General features: G+C 34.4%; 1 protein-coding gene across 2 annotated transcripts in view; it reads left to right on the top strand.

The window, feature by feature from the left end:
* LOC136977465 (FERM domain-containing protein 4A-like) overlaps positions 1-16,092 on the top strand; it is a 146,034-nt gene that overhangs the window by 81,030 nt on the left and 48,912 nt on the right. The window lies entirely within an intron of this gene.

A 16,092-nucleotide genomic window follows, 5' to 3' on the forward strand; every position in this document is an offset into this window, starting at 1 on the left:
TGGGAATCTCTTAATTAGTTATTCATTTGGGATTGGTTTATAACAGCGGTTTCCAACCTTTCCTACAGTATGCCTCCCGATCAGGGCTCGTGTGCAATGTTTCCTCCCCGGGATATGCATAAGTGTTTATTGCTCTGTATTCAGTATTTATTTGTTTTTTTGTTACAAATGAAATAATATTGGTAAAGTGTGAAAATATGAAGGAAAAATGCAATTGCACTATTAAAAATACAAATATACCTACCTACAGCACTGCACAAATAAAATCTATAGTATCTGTAGATAGTGTAGGCCTACAACCAGGAATTTTATATCTTCTGAATAAAGTTATAATAATGTAAATTAAAAAAAGAATATTTTCCATATTTTCACCAACTGTAAACATCAATGTGAAATTTGCACTTATTTTGAATTGCAGAAAATGATTGATGTTTGCTTCTAACTCTATCAGTCCCACATGCAGGTCATTTTACTGCCGGATCTACAGCTTTCACTCAAGTTACAAAACCACTATTCTTCCCTGTCATAGCTGCAGCACTGTCAGTACATAAACCTATATAATCAATCTAAATCAAGCCTTCAAGCACAGACAAATTCATTAAGTAAGCAAATATGTTTTCATCTGAAGTTGTTATTGGACATTTTACAAAACAGTAACTTTTCTGTTATATTTCCTTCCATGGCTTATCTCACGTAACGTATAAGCTGAGCCTGTGATGAAACATCAGTTGATTCATCAAGTTACAATGTAAATATTTTACTTTATTTTACTTGTTGAATTAACGGCATTTTCAAATTCATAGCCAAGTCATCAGTTTGCCATGAAACTCTATTATTTGAAAGTGGAATAGTTTGTAATGCCTTCACAGCTGCCTCTCCATTCATAATGCGACACATTTCTAAAGCTGCCTGAAGTAACAAGTTCTCGGCAATATTGTGCGATTTCTTACACTTAGCGATTTTCATAGTCACTACGTAAGAAGCTTTCAACACTTCCTGCGATACCTTGGCTTCTTTTGACATTACAGTCTTCTGCCATTTCAATTCCATCTCTTTTTGTACAAAAAACTCATGATCCTTGTTTACATTTTGAGCACTATTTCAAGATATCTTTTAAGACTGTCATTGGTGAGAACTTGAAAACAAATGACACATTGGAAGTGTTGAATGCCAAATTTGCTACGAAAACAAGAAAATCCAAACTTCATATAACTTGTATCATATTGTCTGAACTTTTCTTTTTCCATTACTATTATTAGGTTCACCTTGGTCTGAAGATTCTGCATTTTTTCATAGTTCTCTTCAATTAGCGGTTCATTCTAAATATCAAGACAATTGGTTTAGTTTAGTTAGTAGATTAAGTAAAATTTATGGTGACAGTCCCAATGAGCATTATTTATGGAATGAAGAAAACAAATAAGAAAGCAATGGAAAAATATCGTTTGCTTGTGGATGCTATCTCATTGTGTTTGTCCATTTTTATTCACATAGTTACTTGTCAGTCATACATTGAATAGCATTGCATGCATCAGCTTGTGCCTCACCGGTTGGGAACCACTAGTTTATAATACATCTAATACCAAGAGAACAAATTTATAAAATACATTGTTTTACTTTCATAAAAAATAATTATTATGATGAAGACTTTTGCAATTCAAATGTTTTTGATATTTGTAAATATATAAAATGCTTAGATTATTAGTTTTATCATGAAATTGAAATGAAAAGAAAATGCATTTTGTAATGTATGATATTAGAGTATTTCTTGTTACGAAAAGGGCAACTGGATATATTTTACACAATTTTTTCATATTTTTCAACTGAATTTACTTTCAGTTATAATCATTATTTTAAATTAAAAATAAAGCAGCCTATAAATTTTCGGAAACAAACCGTAGCCAAAAGCAAGGCCTCTTAAACTGTAGGTCGCAAAATCTTTGGAAGCATGTGCAATGGATGTGACTTTAACCCAAAATCTTCCTCTGTCAAATTCTCCAATATTAGTTAGTAAAGATAATTAGAAAAACCACTTGATTTAAAATATTTAATTAAAATTAAAAATCATGGACATAAAAATATAAAACATTTGTACATATTTTCTTGCTGTGATCTGCTATGCCTTTTCAATTAAATTTATCTCCTTATTTGGTCTCTCATTCTACTATCATTTACTTTTTCAAACTTTGCATCACACATGCAATCATGTGAGATAATGCCAGCAAAATTTGTGCTCTAACAGAAACATAATTACTGAAAATAAAAATGTTAATAAAATTTCCTTGACATCATTCCTCAGCATGTAAGTGCAAAATTTGTACATTCTTAGTTTGTTTATTGTGACTAGGGATTATATTTTCCCAAACTTTTTGGATTCTCAAAAATCTCAAGATTTAAAAAAAGTTGATTATTTATAAAACAAATTAATTAGAAAAAAATGATGCAGAAGAAACCATACAAATTAGGACTAGAAGATATAAGATTGTCTCATATTTACCTTTATTTAATTTTTTAAATATATTAAAAATTAATTTTTTTTGTTTCCACATTTACTAAAAACTTTTATTAAAATAATTTTTCAATACACACAGCAGTAACAGCAGTAGCACAAAGGGGATGAAGACCCAGGACTACTCATAGGTATTGCCTGGGTGTGAAAGGGTGATAGAAAAGATGAGAAGAGTTGAGGAAGGCAGGAGGTGAAGAAAATGTAAGATAGGATAGATGGTGAAGTAGGAAGACTCGTGAGCGCCTGCATCAGATTTATTAACCAAACAAAAGATAATATACAAAATATATACAATGAATACATAAGTTACAAGTTGAAAAAAGATGACAAGGAAAAAACTAAGAAAGGCGTAATGGGTGCATTAATACAGTAATAAACATACAAAAGGCCCAATAACAGTAGGACGAACTAGTTAAAGGTAGGGTCCAGTGTGCTGGTAGCGTGGATGAATTTTTCTAGGGCTGCAAAAATATCCGGATCTTCCACGAGAGCTTGTGGTGGACAGGGCCAATTGAAGCCCTTTTTTAGCGTTACTCTTTCCAGATTAATCTGGTGATTGTCGTGTTTGGTGCAGTCAAAGATCAAGTGAGTGGCATTCTGTAAGGAGATGTCATCACAGTCACAATAGGGATGTTCCCTAAGTCCAAATCGTTGTAGGTATTGCTAGAAATTTCCATGATCTGTCAGGAGCTGTGTGTTATGGAAGTTGGCACAGAAGTTGTTGTTTTGAAGTGTGGACGAGATGTTTGGAAAGTATTGGTAGGTCGCTCTTCCGGAGTCTTCGTCTTCCCACTCGCATTGCCACAACTGGATGGCAGTACTGTGAATTGTGGTTTTAATAGAGATGTTTGAGGCTTCCCAGTAGGTGGGAGTGGCAGAGGAAGCAGCAGCTTGCTTTGCGAGGGAGTCCGCCAAAGAGTTCCCTTCCACCCCTGTATGGCCCCTGATCCATGAGAAGGCCACACTGTTTTGTGAGCAGAGAATTTCTTCCTGAATAAGAAGAGAGAGAGAGAGCCAAGATTGTTGACTATTCTCCTGATAGCGACTTGGCTATCAGAACAGATCCTAATATGTTGATTCCTGATCTTAGAGTTGTTAACATATTTAAGAGCTTGCAGAATGGCAAACTGTACAGCTTGAGTAATTGTACAGATACTGGCAAGATGATAGCTTGCCTGGTAAGAGAAATTGCTATTGTTGCATTCCTTAACCATAAATGCTGATCTCACCTTGCTGTGTCTTTTAGATCCGTCGGTGAATATCTGTATATAATAGTTGGAATTGTCATGAAAGTCTAAGATAGAAATATCACCCGCGCTACTGGGATGGGGTTCTGAGACCTCAGGCTTACCATTTAGGTTAGATGTAAGGTGGGAAAGAAGGGGCTCGTTCAAGTTGGGAAAAAGCCCAAGCTCCATAAATTTGTAAAGTTCACTGTCTTGTCCGTCAATTGTCCCTCCGTTGAGCATGTGCCACCGCCACATCTCCTCCTTTGCCCGAATGTGGAGGGGAAGGACTCCAGAAAGAACTTGGAGAGCTGCCATCGGGGCAGTCCTATAAGCTCTGCACAACCTGAGAAGGGAGAGTCTTTGAGCTTTGTTTAATTTTTTTGGTGCGAACATTGTCGAACGCCTCTGCCCAGAAGGGGGTGCCATAGAGGATGATGGTTTCAATACATGCTTTGTAGATTATTTTGATAAACTTCTCCTTCATCCCCCAACTCCTATGGCTTATACATTGGAGTGATTGGAGTGCATTACAAATTTTGATGGCATGATTAGTAACATTGGTGATATGTGATGCCCACCTTCATTGTTGTAGTTTGACAACATCACAAGGGTATCATCCGCATACCCTTGGATGATACCAGAACTGGGGTGGGTGTTATCCTCGTTGAGTTGAAGCAGTCTGTCGTAGGCAATGTTCCAAAGACCTGGTCCCGAACGAGATCCTTGAGGGCAACCCCTGGACAAGAGACAGATGATTCTTTCACCATAGTTGTATATACCTGCGGTCCTGTTTTCCAAATAGTTGAGCAGTATTTTGTAAAGGTTCTGAGGGCATTTAAAGGATTTAAGTTGGCCCATTAGGGCAGGCCACCACAGAGTATTAAATGCATTTTTAAAATCTATTGAAATGAGTAGAGTGTGCTCTCCTTTTTTCCATGAGTTATTAATATACTTGGTAACCCTATTGATGGCATGGTAAGTAGATTTGCCCTTTACAAAGCCATATTGTTGTTTATTTAGGAGGTTATTAGTATTGAGAAAATGATTAATCCTTTTGATAATGAGGTCATCCAAAACCTTCCCTGGAATGGAAAGGAGGCTGATGGGTTTAAGTTGGTTAGCCTTCTTAATGTTATCGTTGTCCCTTTTAGGGATAAATTTGACGTCTGCATGCTTCCAACTATTTGGGAAGACCCCTTGCTGTAGGTACTTATTATAGATGTATACTAGGGTTGTAGGGATGGCATTGAATGCATGTTTGAGCATTATACACAAACCGACTATTGATTTACACCACAAGTGGGCCTTTGTTTTGACACAAAAATTCCAAAAATGTAGAAATCCCTTTTAGTTTTTGTTGGTATTTATTTTATGTAAAATAAAGCATTTTTGAGCATTTTTACCTGAGGCTTCATAAATATTTACTTTCTGAGATAATGAATGGAAACTACTCTTAGTTGCTTTGATTGACTCCACGCCTTGTAAAATTGATTCTTCCAATTCTGAGACAAAATACATACTTAAGGTCTTTACTGTTTTAGTTGTGTGTTGAAGTGGGCAGAACCTTATTATTTAAATTCTCATTATTATAAAACCTGTTGATTATGCTTCTTGTTATATTTATTATATCCTTTTTTGTTTTCATCATTGACAATTGTAAAAGTAAAATATCAATCAACTATGAAAAATGTTTTAACTTTTTTCATAGTTGATTGATAAGCCAAGATTTAACTCTTTATTCAAAATTTTTATTTCTTTCTAATTTCCAGACTCTTATTCTTGTATTTATTCCTATTTTGAAAATATTTTGTATTATTTTTCAGTTATATTAACCTATATTTATTTATACGAATTAGAAATGAAAATAGAATGTTTCTTAAATCTTTTTTATTTTTTGTAATTATATGATTTCTAATAATTAATTAATGGATAATTTTCAAATTTTTTTTCTAAAAAAGTAAATATTGAAATTTATTTATTACAACTAACTGCATAGTTTGTGTTAAATCTGCTCTATTTATATTAAAGGACTCTTACCATGTTGAATTTTCTATTTGGTAAGTGCTATGTGATGCATGATTCAAGCAATAAAAATGATAATAATGTTGAATTAATTTATTATTCTATGAAAATCCGTAATTTTAAAATGCAGCTAATCAGATACTAATTAGCATTTTTTCCTAAAACATAAACAAACCCATCATAAATGACAATTCTTTATCAATAGCAAACTGATGATAATTGTTATTAATGTTTATATATAATGTACAATACAAATTTGTTCCTCCCTATAAGACCTTTTCACGCACTCACAATGAGTTTGTCCAGTTTCATTAATGAGTGTAATTGTACTGCAAATACATATCAGGCTCCATCCCTCATTGCCTTATATGTCTGGGTCAATCCAGCAAACAAAAATTCTGAACTAACTGAGGACCAAATACAAGTTCTTTAAATCTTCAAGCAAGTGCTTTTGCCACATTTGTATCAATTAACAAGTCATATACTTAACAAAATTAGTATAAAATTTCTTTTGAACTTTTTTTTTTTTAATTTATACCAGAATCTGATGAAAATTGTCAATTATTTCTTTTAAATAAACTTACTTCTACTTGAAATTTACTTATAAATTTGAAGTAAAAATAATAAGTTTGGTCTTAATTGTGCACAAAATTATTTTATTTGCCCACATTTGTAATTATTTTATAATATAGTGATGGGTGTTATTTAACAACCTGTTATTTTTTAACTGTAATTTCGAAAAAAAAACAATAACAGATTATCATTTAAAAATAAAAATAACAGCCCGTACAGTTTGTCACGTGCCATAACACGTGACATACTTTGTATAGACTGGAGAACAATCACAACAGCGACTTGTAGAAAGATTTGATAACTCGTTATGCTTCTACCCTGCCAACTTGAGAACCGGGTTCCTGGTCGAAAACACAGTAGTTTTAATGGACGGTCTGTCCTGAACATGCAAGGCCCGTCCCTCACCATCCGGTCACTTCTACTGTAGACCAGACCGAACATAACTTCTAAAAAATGCTCTTAGTGCCCACTGAGCGGAAAGATTAAAAAACAAACAAGTAGACTAGGCAGCTCCCATAAATTATGTAGCGATATTTTTTTACGATTTTTACTATGCTCTCATCGTTTATAACGCGCTTTGATGATACTCAATATACCCCTAAAAATTACGTAACGGTGTATGAAAAACACCCCATCCTGCATGACGCTGGTACAGACATTCCCGTTAACGTTAAATATCAATAATTTAAGGAAACCTTTCTTGGCCAGACGTAACCATCGATCACCACCGATGATTTTGAAGTAGTGTTGCCACCTTTACAAAATCGCTGACCCGGACGGGGGTCAGATTTGTTCGAACAGAAGTTCCTGACGCATGCGCAATGTCATTTTACAATGCGAAGAATAACGTGCATTCTGGTTCTAAATCAGTTACAGTTGGGGTCTAGGGACTTGCGTAGGAGTAACGTGTATAACCTAAATTACGAAAGAAAGAACAGATAATTTAGCTCCGTAGAAGATGTGTACGGACGTACAAGCAAAGAAAAATAAAAAGGTCGAGAGGCAGGTTGCGCGTCACACGTCGGCGTAAACAGGGTAACATTGCGGAATGGCAGATGAGTTTCAGTGAGTGTGACGTCTTTCGCTGTTCAAATGGTGTAAATTTATAAAAATATTTGCAAGAACTTTGTTTCATCGTAATTTCACAATTTCTACGAAATTCCCGGACAAAATAGTTCACCCGGACAGTGAGTCAATTCCCGGACTGTCCCGGTGAAAACCGGACGGGTGGTAACACTATTTTGAAGTCACCGCACAGCGTTATTAACTCGTCACCACTGGATAAATCGACATACTTTTGCTGCCCCACACTCGTCAGATAAGTCTACTCCCCTACTGAAATAAAATGAGTTCACACCGCACAGTGTGGTGTGAACTCATTTTCAGGAGGGGAGTCGACTTATTTATTAATATATAGTATTCCTTAACATTTATTAATATAAAAATTCCTTAACATTTTATGTATTTGTATATATAAAATAGTAACAGATAAACAAAAAGAAAATATACCATCTATATCAACGTCACAGGCTCACAGCAGAATGCGAGTTTGCATTTTCTCATGTCAAGCGTTATTTGTAGCACGTGTTTGACATTTCTGTTAGAAATGAGTGTCCGAAAGCTAACAACGCTCACGCTGAAGGAAAAATACGAACTTGTTTCTGAATTTGAATGTAAGAAAACTTCGCAAGCCGAATTTGCAAAACAAAAAAAAAAAAAAAAAAAAAAAAAAAAAACAATTTTCCAAAAACAAGATTGGTGGAAATTCTGAAGAAAAAAGAGGAAATTAAGAAACTTTCTTGGATTTTCATCGCGGCTGTCTCGAAAATGCCAGAGAAAGTCGCTGTACAGTACAAAGATGTCGAAGATGCTCTTGTTCGTTGGCTAAAGCAAATTCGTTCATCGAATTTTCCTGTTTTGGGTCCGAAAACAGGAAGATTCGATGAACTGAAACAGAAGGCGACGGAAATTGCTAGGATACTTGGAGTAGAAACCAACTTTATTGCTAGTGATAGATGGTTAGAGAGGTACAGTACATTGCACTGCTGTATTTTCCTAGTATTGCGGTTTTTTTCTACTTCGCTTTAGTCGTCATATCGGATAACTCGACACATTTTCACTTTCCCTTTGGGTATCGACTTATGCAGACTCGACTGTATTAATTAACTAATAAAGTAAAACAAAAAATAAGAAAAAAATAAATTTACTAAATTTTAAGAAATGAAACTTCAAACTTTTAGTTTAGATTGAGTTTTAAAGTAGCTTTTTTAGGTACTCTTATCTCAACTACAATAGATTAACAAATAATTATTCTCGCTCTTACCTACTGCAGATATTTATTTAAGAAAACAAGAATTCGAAAATGTAAAGGACCCAATCTTTTTGTCAAAAATTAAACCAGAGATACTGAAGTGTATGCAATGACTGATACAAGCATACAATAATACCATTGACACAAACACAAAGGAAAAAAATTATTTTATTTGTTCGAACTATAAAACGTTGTTTTTAAAAACATTTACTTAAAACATTTTAGCACATATTATTGGTTTATCGGACTGTCCGCAATACAATCGTCGTGCACGTGTAGTTATTAATTATTCAGGTATTTTTAAGTTAGCTTCCTCTTTGGGTACTTCTGGATCCGTCACTGTTGCTGTAGTACGTATGGAACGATATTGGGAGTATTCGTAGCATTCGCATTTATTTTTTTTTCAATGTAATATTCGAGACTTCGAATATCTTCTAGTACTGTATTCAAGTATTCGCTCTTCTCTATTTATTATAATACCGATACAACAGTTGGATTTTACAGTTTTCCCGAAATGTGATACGAAGAAAACAGAAGAAATAATTGATAAATGCTGTGAGGAAATAGAAATAAATGCATATGTATATATAATTTGGGAATATTATTGGACTGCAATTTGAAAAAATTGTAGACCTATAAATTCCCATTGTTGTCCATCCGTCCGTCCGTCCGTCTGTCCTTCCTTAATCTCGAGAAAGGAGTTAGATAGATGAAAGATGAGATCAGATATCGAAACTTTAAGGGCAGGAGGCCACGATTAACTATATACGAACTTCAGATGTTAACCGGGAATCATTTTATTTTAATTCAAAAATTTTCTTTTGAAAGGTATTAGATAGATGACCTGAATGACTCTATTGTTAAAGAAAAAGTATAATGTACAGCGGCAAGCCATTATTAATTTGAGATGGAGAGCATATATTTTAAATTATATAAATCAAAAATTGCAACCCGGTATTGTTACGATGTCACAATAAATAAATTGTTTAAATTATAAAACGAGCAATTAAAGTTTAATCTCTTTTTCCTCATTTTAACTTGAGTTTTGAGAATTTGAGTAATTCATACTCTAGATTATTTATGTTTAAGGCACTTATTATTTTTTTAGTTTTAAACAAGAAAGACTCAGGAACCAAAAAATTATGGTAAAATTTGTAGTGCTTATTTTATTAAAAGTAATCATCCCCACAGTCTATCATATAAGGTCTGTGAACTTGGTACCCCAATTTGCCTTTTTTTTTTTCAAAGTAACGTATGCTGTTTGCTTGCCAGCTATTTACCCACCTTTTAAACAAAAGTTATAGCCCAACGAAATTTTCGATAGTTACCTATTACAGCATTCCAATCGTGTTTTTCCCCCTCGAAGCCTTTTATGCCAATTGTTTGCCTATGTCCATATTTGCCCGACTTTTAAACATAAATGTATGAAAAAATATTTAATATCATGCAAACGTGAGATGCTGCAAGGTTGTTTGCCTTAGCACTTTAGATGATATTTCATTTGCTTTTTCTACTGGAATTAATTACATGGCCAAATTCTTTCAAACTTTTTTCTTTTACTTCACTTCCTTGTTGTTTTAAAGCTGTAAAACAGAAACAAATGCAAATTTAATTTCTGTTTTCATTCTATTGCTGATTACTGTCTGTTTAATTGTGTAAATGATATTATATTTATATAAATCGAAAATAAATAAAACTAATCGCAAGATAATGTCTGTCATTTTAATTAAACGAAAGATTAGTTTTACTTACCTTAATGTGGAAATTGTTGAAACAACAAAACACTCTTACGGGCAATCTCTGTGTTACATAAAGGAACTGTTTTTGTAACGAAACTTAGTTTTGCTATTAGATGTCGCAGAAACGCGAAAATATAAAATTTGCAACTACCTTATACAAGGCGTAGACATAAACATTACACCAGGGTATATTTTGCTTTACTACGTTAGCTAAATACAAGTGCTCGAGAGTATAAGTGATGGAATACAGTACTTGTGAAGTTGAGTGCAAATTTTCTTTAAAAAAAATTTAAAGAATGAATTTTCGCGAAAATAGTACTGTTTAACACACACAAAAGTAAAACCATCTTTTATTTGACTATAAAAATATACATAGAACACGCCAAAACTCGAGGAAATCATAGAAAATTCGAATTGATTAGTCAGTTTTGGAATCTGATCCATCTGTTTCATAGTTTAAAAATAGAAAAGCGTTGTACTTGTAAATATATTCATTATCAATCTGTTTTTCAGTCATTATTATTCATTATCCGTTTGGCATTTAAATATAAAAAATTATTAATTTTTATTAATTACAGATTTATAAATAGAAAAATTGTGTTTTTTGTGTATTTTATATAAGTGCAAAAAACAGTAAATATATCAAAAAGTGCCCAACGTAAATAGGGGGAAAAGGCTGAACTAATACCTCCCTCCAAATGATCGTAAACATAATAAAGATAACTTTAAAAAATTTAATAAACATCCTGTAATAACTTGAAAAATCTCATGCGCAAATAACGAAGAGAGGAAGCACCTCAGGCCCACCAGTGGCCAAGCGGTCTTCATACCCTGAATACGGAGTTCGGTCGTGGGTTTGCGCCTCGCTCGGACGGGCTGGAAACGTGGAGTTTTCCGGGTTTTCTCCACGTCTAACGCCTAAATAGGGGCCAGTTTTCCTTAAAAGACCTCCTGGAAGGCACTCCCCCCTAGGCAGATCGCCCATGTTGCATTGCCATAACTTAACAAACAAACAAACGAAGCACCTCAACTTTCCAACTTTAGTAATAGGTATTGGATGGCGTAGTCTCCATTCTCCCCGAAGTTCCTTCTCATGTGGAGTCAAATCTTCTTTCAGGGCCTACCCATGGCCGAGTGGATAAAACCACTGAACACTGGTAGTTAGTCGATTTTTGTTCGGTTAAAATACTCAAGAAGGAAGTGGCTGGACACCGTTGAAATAATTACAACAAAAACTGAGCGACTTTGAGTGTGCGAGACCGAGAAGAGAAGCAACTCGGTTTCTCCTCGGATTGACGGTGTCCATCCGTTTTTGTGTGACAGAGGAAAAAGAAAAAACGTCTTGTACTAATTTTGAGACGTTCTACGACTTTGTAATTTAAACTATCGCTATCTTTCGTAGAAGCCGAGATAGGATTTGGGCCAATGAGAAGGGAATTGGGGTACTTGGGGACTACGCTAGCGAATAGTCCACTATCTATACTCTCGTGCAAATTGTATTTAGGTAATACGTAGCAGAATAAAGATATCGCCTGAAGCATCGTTTTTGTCTATACTCTGTATAATGGTATGGCAGCTTAGCACTCTGGGGAATCCGGGTCGAATCCTGACGGGAAAACCCCAGGAAATTTTTAGGAATGGGCCTTCCAGATATGTCGAGCTAAAATGGTATGTAAAATCTCGTCCCTCACCACTCGGATGCCTCATTGTAGGCCTGGCCGGAACCCATAATGGGACCCAACTCTTTCCGTCCTATGGCTTCTTAGTGCCAATAGGGCAAAAAGGGTAAAAAAAAAAAAAAAAAATAGAAAAATATATCAAACGTAATTTGATATCATAATTTCAATAATTGCAGAAAAATTCCGCTTTATGAGGTAAGTGTAATCATCAATATCAATATATATTATAAAAGGGTAAGTGTACAATGTGCGTGCCGCTAAAACTCAAAAACGAGTCCCGGTACGATCAAGGGAGGTATAGGGTGTGGTAGCCATCTATCCCCCATCCATGAAGAAGGGTTCCGTTTATACCTGAAGGGCGTGCTGTTGAAGATATAAGGGCTAGAAGTTTCGCCCTCTAGAAATTTCCCACTGACCAGTTTTCCAGTAGTCCTAAGCGTTGGGAAGCATGCCAACGCTTAGGACCACTGGAAAACGACAACCACTGGGAATTAACACTACAAGAAGCCTCAATCACAGCCTCAGCTGAACAAATCAGAGACTTATTCGCCATAATTCTAACATGTAACCCATCGAATCCAAAACAGCTATGGGACTCCTTCAGAGAGAGTATGAGTGATGACATACTGTACCATATCCGACAAGCTCATCCAGAACTGGCCATCGAATTCAACGACGACATCTTCAATGAAACGCTCATAGAAGATAAATGTTTAGCAAAAAAACCAGACCTTAGTACAATTTGGGATGCCAGCACCACGAAAAAATGCTTTCAGTGTGCAAAGCTTCGAAATTACAAAGGAAAAAAGCTACAACATCAACGAACTACTTCAATACATTGCTCACAACAAACCACTCCTCAATGACAATAAAAAAAAAAAATTACAACGTTACCATAGACAGGATCAACAACAACACGGACGGAATTATTTACTTGGACGTACCGGGAAAACGTTTCTAATAAATCTATTGCTGGCGGAAATACGTGCTAAACAACACATCCCACTTGCACTGGCATCATCCGGCATTGCAGCCACACTTACGGATGAAGGACGAACTGCCCATTTGGCCTTACAACTACCGTTGAATATAGCCGAAGAACAATTCCCGGTATGTAAAATCTCAAGTGGATCTGGACGGGATGAACTAAAACAAGCTAAAATTATCTTCTGGGACGAATGCACAATGGCACGTAAAAAATCATTTGAAGCCATGGACAGAACATTACAAGACTTGCGAGGAAACTCTGAAGTGATGGGAGGAGCTCTACTCATACTCTCAGGAGATTTTCGGCAAACACTTCCAGTTATCCCCAATTCAACACCAGCAGACGAGATCAATGCATGCTTTAAAAAATCACATCTCTGGCCACATATACAAATATTGCGACTAACAAAAAATATGAGAGTCGAACTCTTGAAAGACGAAACAACAGCACATTTTGCTCAAAAACTTTTACAACTAGGCGAAGGCACATATCCCACTGACCAGACGACCGGCCTCATTTAACTCAACAGTGATTTTTGCCACATAGCCACTACTGAAAACGAACTCGTCGACCAAATTTATCCAAACATTGTTCACAACTATACCAATCCGAAGTGGCTATTTCAAAGGGTAATTTTGGCAACTAAAAATAATAATCTCGACGATATCAACTTTAATATTCAAAAGAAAATTCCCGGTGAGGAGAGAATATACAAATCGATCGACATGTTGGTAAACTTTGAAGAAAGTGTCAACTTCCCTCCAGAATTTCTAAACTGTTTGCAAGTACCAGGAATGCCATTACACTGCCTTCGACTGAAAATTGGATCTCCGATCGTACAACTCAGAAATCTGAACTCACCAAAACTATGTAATGGAACAAGGATGATCGTCAAACGCTATCGAATAACATCATCGAAGCTGATCGAACTTATGACTGGAAAGGACAAAGGACACACAGTATTTATCCCAAGAATACCAGTGATCTCTATTGAACTGCCATTCCAATTTAAAAGACTGCAATTTCCAATCAAATTAGCCTATAGTTTTACAATTAACAAAGCGCAAGGACACACTTTAAAACATTTCGGCATCAACCTCAAAGACTCCCTCTTCTCTCACGGTCAACTATACGTAGCTTGCTCTCGAGTAGGAAATTCGAAAAGTTTGTACATATATACTCCGGATAACAAAATGGAAAGTGTTGTTTATAAACAAGTATTGTAAATAGTTACAATATGTTTTCAATAAAACTGTTTTACCTCTTATATTTTAAAGTTTATCCTTTTATTCCAACTACCACACAATCTCATATCAACTCCTTGAGCGAAGCCGGGTACTCCAGCTAGTAAAATAATATAATGAATAAATTATGTAAGTCACATTTATGTAAGCCTATGTTAATATTCTCAATAAAAGTATTATTTTATTTTTATTGAGAATATTATTTTAACAAATAATAATTTTGTAATGTGTATTTATAATATAAAAATATCAGCATGGCAATATTATATCCCCAAGGCGAAAGACTCTATCTCCAAAAAAACTCTAAAATCAAGTTGCTCACTTTGCATAATACTAATCCGATAAAGGTTACTAATCGGGTATGATGCCAAGTGCGCAACTTTATTTTCGATGCTTTTGGAGATAGAGCCTTTTGACTTGGAGGATAGAATTGGAATCGTTATTATTTTAAATATTAAATTTTCCTTGATTAAAATTTGCGATAATAGAAAAGTATCTCCCTCTGATAGGTGAAAAGAATAGTCAAAATAGTATTTATTTTATAATTACGAAAATTAGAGTACGAAATTTTAAATAAATTTTTATTTACTTTTTGAGTTGCAGAAAAAAATGTTTAAGAAGAGAAAAATAGATTATGAAATTGTATAAAACATGAGATACAATAATTTCTGTTGCTAATAAATATGATTTAAAATATAAATTTGAATAAACATACAAAATATGTACTAGAAGAATTAATTTGTTTTATGTAGGCTATTTTCTTTATATCGGACAGAGATGATCTTTGACAGTTACAAATGTCAGATCTCTCGTTTTAAAAGGCCATGAAAAAACATTTCAATAGAATTAATAAAAGAAATAAAACTATTTTCACTGGACTGGTTATCAAGACCCTCGTGTTCGTATCGTGTTTTTCTCCGTAAAAAGTTACATTTTCAGGCTCTTACCAGAATCTGAATGGCTTTGATAAATACTGCCTGTGTCTATTTAAATGGTATAACACAGAAAACGAAATATTAATACTGTATTTTGTAAGTCTTTCTTTCCCTTGACGACTGCATAATATCACCGTTATTCTGATATAACTTAATGACAAATTGTGATATCAGACATTTGAGTGCTTGCTGAAACTATACGAAGCTTCTTATCTGCAACAGTTTTATGCATTTATTTAGACAATTTTAAGTAGAATTCAGGTACTAGCTATGTGAGTGGCGGATTAAATTTCAAGTCATCTGAGAAAAAATTCTTACCTCTACTCTTCTGCAGACCACCCGGCATGATTTCTTTGTCATGAGAGGCTTCTTTTTGAGGCGACGATCTTTAAGTTCTGTTTGGAATAATCTCCTCCTCACTTAACTCTTTTTTTACTTCAGTATCCTCTTTTCCATCATCTTTTAGTCTACAGATGAGTCAAACAACAACCATATACCTTTTTAGTGTCGCTTTATAAAATTTTGTTATATATGTTAAATTCAATATGATTTTCAAATTATTCGCCATTATTTTTGTCTACGTTTTTTTAAATTAATCATATGATAACCACTTCTTAAATATCTCCGAAGCCTTGATCCGTATATAACATTGAACACAACATGACACGATCATGAAGAAATAAATGCTAATAACTTTTTAAAATAGAAAATAAACGGACTTATTAAATCAAATAATCTGTGACATTTAAAATTTTGTTTTTTGCACTTCCTTTTAGATTGGTAGTTATAAGCTATACAATCAATCAATGTGAAATTTTACAAGATGTAACTTGATAAGTCAGATAATGTGCAACGAATATTGATAC

This window comes from Centruroides vittatus, unplaced genomic scaffold, assembly GCF_030686945.1.
Source record: "Centruroides vittatus isolate TY-2023 unplaced genomic scaffold, ASM3068694v2 contig_459, whole genome shotgun sequence".
NCBI classification, from domain to species: Eukaryota; Metazoa; Arthropoda; class Arachnida; order Scorpiones; family Buthidae; genus Centruroides; species Centruroides vittatus.